We start from the raw sequence: 12,706 nt of genomic DNA, 5'->3' as shown, positions 1-12,706 counted from the left end.
CAGTAATTTGTTCTGGGCATTGCCATATTTGACTAAATCATCTTCTAAAGTAATATTTATAATTCAAGGATTCTGTCCTCTACATCTCTTCATTTTATATGTAGTCACTAAGAAGAAAACTATTAAAGAAATATCAACTGACTGATGAAAAAATAGAGCTAAAGGCACTGTTTAAAATCAAGATGTTATTATAATTGTTATTATTAAAAGGATTACTGAGAGATAAATGCAGTAATAAAAAGAACATTTCTCCAGCTATCTAAACTGATGTATTCTGCATGAAAGAGAACTTTCCTAAGGCACTAGAACACAGAAGGTGATTGAATGAAAGGCTTTGTAGTGGGAAATTGAAGCAGGCATGGGAGAAGGAGGCAGTGTACTTAGACAAGTTTCAACAGTTGGAGAAGCCGGCAGACACAATGATGGTGCTGCTCAGTTACTTCTAGGACAGGTGACATGAGCACCTTCCATTGCTAAGGGCTCTTTTCCACTTTTATCTTCACCATTTCCCCTTTGTGGATATGTGAGAGCCCTTGATGCTGCTGGGCTTTGATTTGTCAGTCTTTGAGAGATTATTAAGACTTTGTTGTCTTCAGAGATGGAGAAATACTGACAAATAAAGAACAAGGCAGATGTCTGTAGTTAAAATGGAAAATTATGAAAAAGTTTACCTTCATCTGCCTCTGCTTCTCTATGACTAAGTCTGTTGCACTAAACTGCTTTACTACAACTCTTTCTTCTGTTTAAATTCTAAATATCTTTCCAATGAAACAATTTACATTAGTTAGTATGACTAGTAAAGCTTATTCTAAAACTCCAAAGCCGTTTAATTATCCAGCAGGTGCAATGCATAATGTAAAAATTTAATCTGTATGCACAAATGTGTCTCTCTTTCCCTCTTTTTATCCACCTTACTTTTTCTCTTCCCATTAGAATAAAATCAGGGGTTTTGATTTAGAAGATTTAAGGTGGTTTAGGTTTTTTTTGAGTGCTTTCTATATGCCAAACACTATTCTAAGTTTTTCAGTGAACAAAAGATCTGAAGATGACAGTTGCTACCGGAAAAACAAACAGGAGAGTGAAGACTTGAAGGAGATGACTGCTTAGATAGCTATCTTTTTGTTCAAAGTGATTATATGCTAGTGTTCAAGGTAAAAAGGAAAAGTTAATTTTGTTTATGCCATAGAAAATGGATGAATTCATATGACTATGCATGCAGAAGTTTTTAAAGCAGGCTTTGCAGGAGGTTGTTTTCCCCTTGGGTAACAGCACACTTTATTTAAACTGCTTATCATAATCAGATGTCTCAAGAAGGGGTGTCGTCTCCTTCACTACTGGATGAGCATGTTGTATTGATGTCCCCCTCTTTTTTCTGAGTACAGTGCATTAACTCCAATGAAAACAAACAGTAACAAAAATGAAAATTCCTCATACATGGATGCGAGAAACTAGAACCTAGAATCATGTCACCTTAGAGCAGGAAGAGTCCTTAGAGATTATTCATTCCCACGCTATTATGTCATATCTGGGTGTTCCAGCTCCAGCTCAGTTTTTGATCTGGCCACTAGGGTTGGTCTGACAACTCTGGCCTGTAAAAAGTGAGACATGATCTCACAGGGGGATTTCTAACAATACCTGAAAGACATGCCCTAAACAACTCTTGGGTCTTTGGTCAGCAATGCACTCAGAAAAACACAGCAGGGAAGTCCACCATGTTATTTTCCTACACACAAATTCACGAGAGAAGGAGAATAATCTACCCACTTCCTACAGACCGAACCTGGGCAAAAGGGTCCACACTCTTTCAACCGTAGAGAGCTCCAAAGAGACCTAGCAATACATGAGCTCTTCTTTCTTGCAAAATCTCAGATTGAGATCACCCCATCAAAACACTTTCTCTCTGAGGGACTTACCCAGAGGACTATACCCCCCATTCCACAAAGTGTGAGTCTCAGAGCAGCAACAGCGGCACCACCTGAGAGCTTGTTAGAGCTACTGAGCAAGGAATCTGCAGGTGATTCAGACGGCAGGGAGGACTGAAACATCCTGAGCTGGAAACCCACTGGCAGGAGCACTCCTGCCCAGGGCAAAGGACTCGACCTGAGCAATGCCTGCCAGCAGCCAGCCCCGCCCATGTTCTGTGAGAACTTGACTAACTCTCTGTGCTAACAATTATTAGACCACCTTGACTGGTTACTATGTGTAGTAGTAATCTATCAATTTTGATAGGGCTCTTGGGCCAGTTCCCAATGTGTTTCCTTTAGAGAGAGGCTTTGAGCAGGACAAGGGAGGACAGTGCCGGTCCATCCAGATATCTTGCACTGTGGCCAAATCCTGTCCTTTGCCCTCTCCCCTGTGGGAAGCTCTTATGTATTAATTATGTATTATGTATGTATTATTAATCTTATGTATTATTAATCTCCTTTCTTCCTCTGTTAGAGAACCTGGTTCTTCCTAAGACAGCATTTAACTATTCAGCTTGTTGCACATTTAAGGTTACTGCAGATATTAGGAATATTGCATGCAGGAAGGAACTTGATTTGGGGACCAAAAAATTTCTAAAATTCTCCTATTTGCTCCAATACCTTATTTTTTTTACTTTTGTATTTTGTTCCTTTCTGACTTATTTTGTTGATTTCTCAACCAGTCCCGGGCCTGTCTTTTGGAAGTCCCAGGCTAGACTTTGTTGACCGGATCATCAATATTGTGGCCTTGAGCAGAGCAGTTCTGTCTGCTCCACATTAACCCTGCTCCCCAGGCATTATTCATCCTGCCTTGGGCTGGCTGGAAGCCCTCAGGATCGCAAGCATCACTGTTGTCTTCATTTTTATAGATGAAGAACCAAAACTCAAGAAAAAATTAATTAAAGGGTTTCCTCAAAGTGATACACTTGAAGCTTAATGCTGAGGTAGGCATGTTCTAATGATAAATAACTGCAAAGAGGGTAAAAATTTAGAGTTCAACCTAATTTTGAATTTTTAAAATATATCATTGCAAGCAAATTGTTTTAAGAAACAAGAGCTAACATTATAGAGCCCAAACCTTATGCCAGTGATTGTTCTAATGCTTTACATATATTAATTTATTCTGTACAACATCTTATTAGGGAAGCATTATTATGTGACCATTTTATAGATGAGCAGACTGAGGCACAGGAAGGTTAAAAAACATAGGAATTATCAGAGCTGGGATATGATCCCAGGTAATCTGTCCCCACTCCACTGTACTGTCTTATAATGTTAAAAATATATAGGAAGTACTTAAGAAGACACAAATATGGATGTTTTCAATTATGCATAAGGCCCTAAAGGAGATGAAAGTTTTGTAAAGGGCAGGAAGCTCAGTTTTAGAAGGACCAGATACAATCAAGCCTTATGTGTGTATAGAGATTTTCTCCAAAAGATCAGTAATTCACTTTATATCCCTGCCCACTTTTTGACTTAAGGCCTTTTTTGTTAATAAGGAAAAGATTAAAGGAGTGAAGAGAAAAAAATGCATTTCTCTATTTAAATGATCAAATGAAATGATGATTGCAACTGAATACTCAGCTAAAACCTTAGCAGTCAAATATGAACCAGTCTGAGATTAGGAGGGCTTAAAGCTCTCAAGCAAATCTGTAAGAGGTGGATCAAGGTCCACTCGGCATCAGAGCTGATTGTAGATGGATGTTTAATGAGGAGATGATATGTCTTCTGAAACAGAGAAAAACACCTTTGAAATGTAAATTAACATTCACTTACTTCTCCAAGGCTCAGCCTTTGTATGTGATTTTGTACTTCATATTCATGTGCCAGGAAGAGGAAACGAGTTTGGCAGCGGCAGGAAGATTCCAGGGCTCTGTGAGATGGGCTGATGCCTTGGGCTGCAGCGGAATCAGAATAAATGTGACAGCTCACCTGGTCCCATTCCCTAGACATGCACAGGAAAAGCACCTTGGGGAAAGGCACTGGCATCAGGTGTGTGTCAGGTCTTCTACTTTCTGAACCAGTTCAGGTGCTTAAAATTAGGCCAAGGGGGAAATGTTCTGGTATGTTTCCCAAGAAGAATGGAAAATCACCTTGGAAACACCTCTGGGCAATCAGTAAGCGGATAGGCCCCGGATCCTGTTGGTGTTTCACTGCAGCATCCGTGGAAGAATGCATCGTGGGGACCTGGAGAATACTCTCCCAGGAAAACCTCCCTTATTTTACCTTGAGAGTCCTATGCTTGCTCAGGGTTTGGCAGTGGAGTCAGGAATGGTTCAAGTCATCTGAAGCTGTTCCCAGAGCCCACTTGGAGCTCCAGGCTATGCGATAGAGGGCCATGTGTCAGTTCCGACACATCTGCTCTGGGGTGGTTTGTGGCCAGTGGAGCTCAGTGCAGCCCTGACTTTCAGTGTCCTCTCTGCAGCTGAATGAAGGTGGAGAGGAAATAAAAGGAGTAGGGAATGGACGTGTGAACTCATGGGCCAGCTCCCCTCCGTATATTTTGTGGTCCTCTGGTGCTGCCGTTCCTCTCCAGAGTTGGCACTCCAGGTCTTCAGATGGTCCCTCTAGGACACGTTCAGTACAACCAAAGCTGTTTGAGGCAAGGCACCAGCAGCAAGAGGGCATCATCTTTCCTTTATTGGGGTATAAATGACTGCCTGGAATGCAGCTTCTTGTTTGCACCATTACTACGGGGTATGCATTTATAGGACACTTTTTGATTTTAAAGTGATTGGGAGTGAGTGATGTGCTGTCGGCACTTTAGCTGTGGGAGGGGAGGTACCAACAGAAGCATTTCTGTAGTAGTCATTCCTAATCTACGTTTACTTTTTGGGGGGTCATATTATTCCTCTTCTGAATCCTTAGCAATGAGATAAAGCAATCAATAATTCTTTATTTAACATCCTCTAAGATTTTTCCAAGTCAGGTGCCATGGAGGGAAAGTACAAGGTTCTTGTTTTCAGGAACATGATGGGAATACAGGATATAAACATCAATACAACAAAGGGCAAAAAGCATTCTGTTACCATCTGATAAAAATATGTGAAATTTAGTAGGACAACATACACACAAAAATATCACCTCCTAAAACCCTTTCTCCATCTTTCTAATTCAATAAAATTTTTATCAAAACTTTAAAACAAAATCAAAACATATTGCCCACCCAGAAGCACATATCCAATGTAATAAATAACATCAACCTTTGAAGCTACTTTCTTAAAAATAATGCTATTCACCAAAAGGTTTTTGAAGACTGATAAAGACCTTTTTGCATAGTCATTTTCATTTATTCTATGATTTAAGATATCTCAAAATGGCCCCTTATATTTATGCAGTAATTACCAGAAAGAAAACAATTAGTTCAGGCATGCTTGCCTTTTTATATCACAAATCCAAAATGTTTTCTTTTTTAAAAAATTTTTCATTTCAGCATGTTACAGGGGTACAAGTGTTTAGTTTACATATATTGTCTTTGCCCCACCTGAATCAGAGCTTCAAGAGTGACCATCCCCCAGATGGTGCGCATTGCATACCCAAAAAATATACCCATCCCCTCCTCCCCCCCACCTGCCCGACACCCAATAAATGTTATTACTGTATGTGCACATAAGTCTTGATCAATTAATACCAATTTAAGGGTGAGTACATGTGGTGCTTGTTTTTCCATTCTTGTGATACTTCACTCAGTAGAATGGGCTCCAGCTCTACCCAGGATAATACAAGAGGTGCTAGATCATCATTGTTTTTTATGGTCGAGTAATACTCCATGGTATACATATACCTCATTTTATTAATCCACTGATGTATTGATGGCCACCTGGGTTGTTTCCAAATCTTTGCAATTGTGAATTGTGCTGCTATAAACATTCTAGTGCATATGTCTTTTTTATAGAATGTCTTTTTTTTTTCCTTTGGGTAGATGCCACGTAATGGGATTGCTGGATCAAACAGTACTACTTTTAGCATTTTCTTTAAGGTACTAGCAGTAGCAGTCTAAGAATAAAAACCCAAGATGGCTTCCATTCTAGTGAGAGGGGCTTTGATGTGAAGCTTAAATACCAGGATTGAAATCTTTTCTCTACCACTTGATAGCTGTATATTCTTGGATAAGTGACTTGTAATCACTAAATTGTTTCATCTCTTGAAAATGGGAAAATAATGGTTTCCAGGGTTATTGTGAGTATATAGAGAGTATAGAGCATATAAAATGCTAGCTTTGGTGCCTGATTAATGATAAGCACTCAGTAAAAGTGTGTTATCATTGTCTGTATCATCGATATATGTGAAGAACCCAAAATGCTGGAAACTTTTCATCTTGATTTTATGTTATTTTGGTCAGAATGATTGAGATTGTGCATTTCATACAGGTATTAATGCAATTTACTTTAGTATCATCACAAATTGGAATACAATTATTTTCCTCTATGAGCTTTATTCATGGAATATGATTTGAAGAGCTGTCTTATTTTAGTCATTATAGAGTAGGTCAGAAGACATGATGAGGTTTAGATTGCCAGAAACTTGGCTGCTATAATGGGTGATGGAATTGCACCATTAGCTAACATTAGGTGTTCACAGCACAAAGGAAGTAGGGAGTAGAGCTATTGATTAGTCACTTCAGACAAACTGTTCACTCTAGTCAAAGTGTAATTTCCTCAAAAAAGCTATGTCTAGTCTTATAAGCAGTTCTCCAAAAAGCCATCAAGTAAGGTTGTGGGAGCTCTTTCTGCCCCTCAGAGGAGAAAACCTTTCTCCATCTTCTTTTTTCTAAGCCTTGCCCTTAAGGGAGGAAGGAATAGACTCAGAATGGTCAGACTTAGTCACAGGACCGTATGTTTGCACCAAGGAGTGCGGTGCAGGGCCACCATATGAAAGGGTGCAGTGCGCCCATGCGCAGGTGTCCCTGCTGTGTCAGATCTGAGCGAGGACTGGCTTTCCTAGTCCCTCCAGCCTCAGCCAGTCTCTCGAGTGCTCCTTTACTCCCTGCTCTTCATCCCAGGACCCTCACTTCTCCTGCAGGAAGATCCTCAGCTTCCTCTTTTCCACATGGCAGCTTATACTGGGCTATTTCCCCAGACATGAACCAGACAGCACATGCCACACAGTGCTGGATGCTGGGGGTAGACGAGGTCTTTCCTGCTGTCTCTCTTCCTTCTTTTGTTCTTGCACTGGTGTGTATACTTTGTGTTGGACTTTCCTTAGATCGCAGCAGTAAGGTCTCACCCTCAGGCTGGAGGGTTCATACCCACAGATTCATTGGTTGGGGGAGCCAGAAGCCTCATTTAGGGATTCCAATATAAGTTATGGTCTCCATCCAGCTTTCATTAGATCATTGCTCTGAGGTACTTAATGGCCTTTATCAAGCTGTTAACAAAGTTGGTACTTTGTTCCCCATTTAGCTTTTGTTTCTTTGTTTGGCTCCATTTTTCAATTACTTTGAGGTATTTATAAGTAGAGCTGTCTTATTTTTTAAGAGTTGAAAAATCTGGTCCAGTCTAATATCAAAATTTCACAATCTCATGTGATCTAACCTTTTCTCTCCTCAGGCTTCACTCAGATTCCAAGATCTGCAGTGGGATGAAGGATGTAGTCTGTCTTTCTCCTTACTCCCTCTGGTACTTTCCTCCTTCCCCCATTCAGTGCTTCTAGCTCGTTTGGAGTTGGGGTGGGTAGAGAAGGGATGAGGCAGGTACAGAAAACAAAAAGGTTATATATAGCTGGGGTGATTGGAAGTGTCTCTTGGCTGTTAAAATGCTGTCAATAGGGGCAAGTGTCCCAATACTGAATTTCTCTTGTAGGGTGTTTTTCTGGGTAGTTCCATTTGTAGATCTCTGTTGTAAGTAATACCTCCATTCCTTGAGACTCCTCTTTAGAGATCCATCTTACCAGACTTTCTATTGGAATCTCTCTGGGGATACCTTATTCCTCAAGGTATCAGGTGTGCTTTTGAGTGGACCCATATTTGGTCCATGGGAAACAAATACCTTGCTTTCAGTGGAAGTACAGCTTGCTACTGTTCCTACCCTAGCCCTCTCTCCTCCTCTTGTCTATAGGAGACGCTGCAGCCTCCTCCTGAATAGACTTTTCCAGGTGACAATCAGTAGTAAGACTCTGTGTCCCCCAAACTCCGGTTCTCTCTGTTGTTTTCAGAAGCTGTTTTCCTTTGCTTTAGGCGTGGGAAATGGCCTTTTCCCTCTGTTATTGGAAAATGAGAGACTCAAAGTGAGGAATAGCCAAGGATTTCAAAACTGGTTCTCAATAGCTTAGCAGGTCGTCCATAAGTGATATTTCACTGATTGTTCTCTAGAAACTCTGAGAAAACAGGAAAAGTCAAATTTAACATTATTACACTTACATATAGATACATAGTATGTGGTTACTCAAGGACCGTTGTATTCAATTAACACTCTTGAACTCTTAAACATAGATATGGCCCAATCCTTCAGTGGAATTGTACAGTTTTAATCATTATCTAATTCTTAAGAAATGGACACTCACGGGTTCTGCTCACAAATCACATGCTAGATAATTAGAAATCAATAAGGGTAGTTGCTTTTTGTCAGTTTATTAAAAAGAACTTGGAGTTTTAATAGTAGAAATTAACACACCTACAAGTTAGATCTCTAAATAGCATACCCTTCTCTGGCTACATAGTTGGAATTTGAGCTGCACATATGGCATAACTAATCAAAACATATGTTCTTTGCCTCTAGCCCTTCATTAATTGTTACTCGTTGCAGGTATTTGCACAAAGGGGATTCCTAGGGCTGTAAGAAAATAGAGGTTCTGACAATTGTTTAATAAATTAACAGTTGAAAATATAAAAATTTATAAACCAGGAAAATAATTCATTAACTTTCACCAGGTTTTTCTAGACCTTCCCTGGGCAGTAAAAAGCAATTTATTAAAACCTCTTTACAAAGGGAATTCAAATCTTCCTCCATGATCTGTGCCTGGATAATCTAAGTGAGAATTGTTTTAAAACAAATACATTTATAAATGAGCTATGGGGATACTTGAGGAAGCATGTTATAATGAGGATTAGTTTAGAAAATTCAAGATGGGAGTCCACTTTTATTAACTGATTATTTTCTTTCAAGATGCTTTTCACTCTTAGGGGAAAAGCACTTCATTTTATGCCCTAATACTTCCGTAAGTTTTATTGGAGTTCTTTCCTAAGGTTGTTGCTGCCCAACCGGGTTGTATTGCCTGCTGCACAGAGAAGAGTCAATACACTGAGACAGTCAGGGTTGCAATGGACAAAGGGTTTAATTCCACAGAGCGCTAAGTGGGGAGACGGGGAGGAATTTCTCAAATCCGCCTCCCTGAGAATGTGGGAAACAGGGTTTTTAAGGATAGTTTGGCAGGTAAAGTATTAGGCAATGGGGTTTGCTAATTGGTTAGGTTTGGGGCAAAATTATAGGGGTGCAGAAATCATCTTCTTGGGTTGAGTCAGTTCCTGGGTTGGGGGTCACAATTCCAATTGAGTCAGTGTCTTCCTGTGGGCCACTGCTCTGGGTGGGCCAGCCGATCCACTGGAATGTGAGGTCTGGAAGATATCTCAGAAACTACCTTTAGGTTTCACAAGGATAATGTTATCTACGGAGAAAGTTAAGAGTCTTTATGACCACCAGCTATGTGACTCCAGAGTAGCAATTATAGAGAAGAAAACAGGGGGACAGTCGCTAATTATTATCAAGTAAGCAAGGGGACAGTGGCTGGTTATTATCATTACTTTTAGCTAAGCCTGTGCGTTCACAGAGTTTTAGGCCTTGCCACCGTTCTTGCCTTGTATTCCTTTGCCAATTGGTAAAGGGCAGTTTCAAGGTCATGTCATAGAAGAATATTTAATAGGATTTATGACTCTGGCCTTCTGGTTCCTCCCATAGTCCCAAAGTCACAAAGTAACCTGAAGGGTTTTTTCATATTCACTTCTTTTGGGGAAAGATGGATAGCTGTGCAAACTCTAAATTTGGATTACCTTAAAAACTAAACATTGACTCCTTTTATTTTCCTCTTGTACGGGTGAGGGGAAGCTTGCCCTTTTCCTGGAAAGTTCTCTGAAAGACCAGCTCACAATTAAGGCAGAGAAATAAGAGAAAAGGTTTATTTACCATGTGCTTAGGGAGAATCTCATAGTGATTACCCAGCATCCCAATAAAGTTCAGATATTTTTATACCTGCCTTTTTGTAGGGGAGGGGAAATGTGGAGTACAGATAATTATGTTTTTGGATGACAAGTGGTGCTAGGGAAGACAAATGGGTGGGGGAGGCAGATTGACTTGTAAATGATTCTCTTTTGCAAATTAAATTAACCTGAGAGACAGGTATTGTGTTTAAAATAATTTGGGCCAAGTCTGTTTGCATTCTTGATCTTCTTTCCTGAACTATATTGAGATAACAGGGAGATGAAGGGAAGTCAGTTGCCCACTTTGATCTTTTGATCAGGTCAGTCTGGTTTGTGGTTTATGCAGATAGAGAGAAGGCCTCTTCCAAGGGCCTGTTAATCTCTGAGATCCTTTAATTAAAAAGATAGTCATATTTTGGGGTGAAATTTCCTGAGCTCCTTCATTCTTCTATGTTTAACATTTTGGAGCAGTCTTGCAGTTGTCAGGAATGTTCATTTTCAGAAACTCCAAAGGCAGTACATGAAAGATTAAACTGACTTGGTGAAGAGTCATTTCTAAGATCTGCAGATGAGAAGAACTTCTAGAAATGAACATGTATGGATTCTTTCCACAAGATATGAAAACTCACTGAAGGGTTTGCCAATACTTAATGGATTGTAATGCTTATTGTCGTTTCTGTTGTTGGAGGCATGTGTACTTTCTACATGCCTAACAATCCAAAGGTCCTTTTACTTAAGGGTCAAAACAATGAGGGGTGGTTTATTCACTGCAATGAGTATGAGACTTTCACTGGTGGGGGAAAAAAATCAAGTCACTGAAATGTGTAATTTTAGGGGAAAAAAATGTCTCTTTGACAATTTCAGGATGGGCATAGACATCAGGCAGGTGAATGGAAATGGATTAATTCTTGATGATAATTTTAATCATTATACTGTTGGGAGGGTCTTGTCACCATTTAAGACAATGGGTCATTTGGGGGGATCTATATGGATATATTTGGGGAGAAAAATGTTCCCAAACCTGGTTTGGCTCTAAGTTTAAACCTGCCCCCACTTTAAAAGTTAACTTTGAGGTAATTCCTGGAGAGATGCATGTTCTAGAAAGACAGTTCTCTGTAGGTTGCATCGTGTCCAAACGGGGAAATGTTTCTACTTATCAGCTGGTCCATGCACAAAAACAAGCACACAAGTGTTATTTTTTTGAGGTAATAGTCTGTGCCATTATTAATTTATTGCCTCTCACCTCCAAATTTATCCTTCAATATATGTCCTGTGATAATAGAGGGAATTCCTTTAGTCGCTTTCCTTTGCAGTATGCATGACATTAAGCTTTGTCAGTAGAGGGCGCTGGAGAGATATTGCAGGAGGAAGGGGCTCTCCTGCTGTTTATTGCTGTGGCAGAGAAAGGTGGGGGTGGGAGGTCTTAGCAGAGTCTGAGTGTGAACATTTGGTGGAGGTCTGACCCATCCATGGGCCTGGAGTCTTCAGCTACCTTGCACCCTCTGCATGGTGATAATCTTTCTGTGCCCCTCTTAAATTGGGAACTGGTACCCCAAAGTCTTCCTGCTTGCACTTGTGCCCCTTTGGGATTGCCCCAAACTCCCATTGGCTCCCAGATTCCCTCCATAGTCTGGAGGAGTGTGACCCCTTCTGCACATCCACATTGCTGATTGCTGATCACTTCCTCCTCACCACTCTGGAGGGGTGCTTCCTGCTTGCCTAACGACTGCAGACTAGCTCTAGGCTGGACAAACCAGAAAACTTTTCTGGTCTTCCTTGAGCTGGAATATACCTTCTCCAATGGGGTCTGAACCCCAGCCTTGCCTCTTTGAAGTTTGTTCTTCTTTGAGTACTCTCTCTCTCAGCCCTGGGATACCATATTGAGTTTTCTTATGTCTTGTAGTTACTCTTTTTTCCTAGTTAAATTGTTCTTTATATTAATCTTCCTCTGTTAAACTGACTGTGTGCTTTCTATCTCCTGAGCAGACCCAGGCTGCTACATAGTCAAATATCAATTGTTCACATGGACATAGAGAAGTGACTTCTAGGAAACATGTAGATTGAACTGGGAGACACTTTTAAGGAAGCCAGCATAGTATAGTGAGTGTGACGTCTATTTTGTGTTAGGAGATGTTTCATGTGGTGGTGATGCTACAGATGTTCTGCAGATGACTGCTCTGTGGAACAATCCTGCAGGCTTGATGCCTCTCTAAGTGTGTCTGGCAAAGAGAGCTACTGGACTTTAAAAGGCAATACTTGGGATGACGTGACACGTGTAAGTGATAAAACACAAGATGGTTATTCATTCAGTAAGTATTTACGGAGTGCCAGTTATGTGCTGAGTACTGTCCTAGGTATAGAAGATATAGCAGGGGAAAAAAGAAACAAAACAAAATCACTGCATTTGTTTTTACTTAGATCTCTCCTTCATATTATCTTTTGCCTACATGACACTTCAAGTTGGTGCTTCTCACTTTATACTTGTTATTCCTGTCATCACCAGAATGAAGCATTTTACATAATATGGTTAGTAGAAGTTGGGAGAGGGGAGGTTGGAACTATGAGTTATGTGAAACCAGGCATATGAAGACAAATTTAGGTAAAAACGTTT

The sequence above is a fragment of the Eulemur rufifrons genome, chromosome 15 (assembly GCF_041146395.1).
Source record: "Eulemur rufifrons isolate Redbay chromosome 15, OSU_ERuf_1, whole genome shotgun sequence".
Taxonomy (NCBI): Eukaryota; Metazoa; Chordata; class Mammalia; order Primates; family Lemuridae; genus Eulemur; species Eulemur rufifrons.
The sequence above is the reverse complement of the archived record's forward strand: the minus strand, read 5'-3'. Positions refer to the sequence as shown.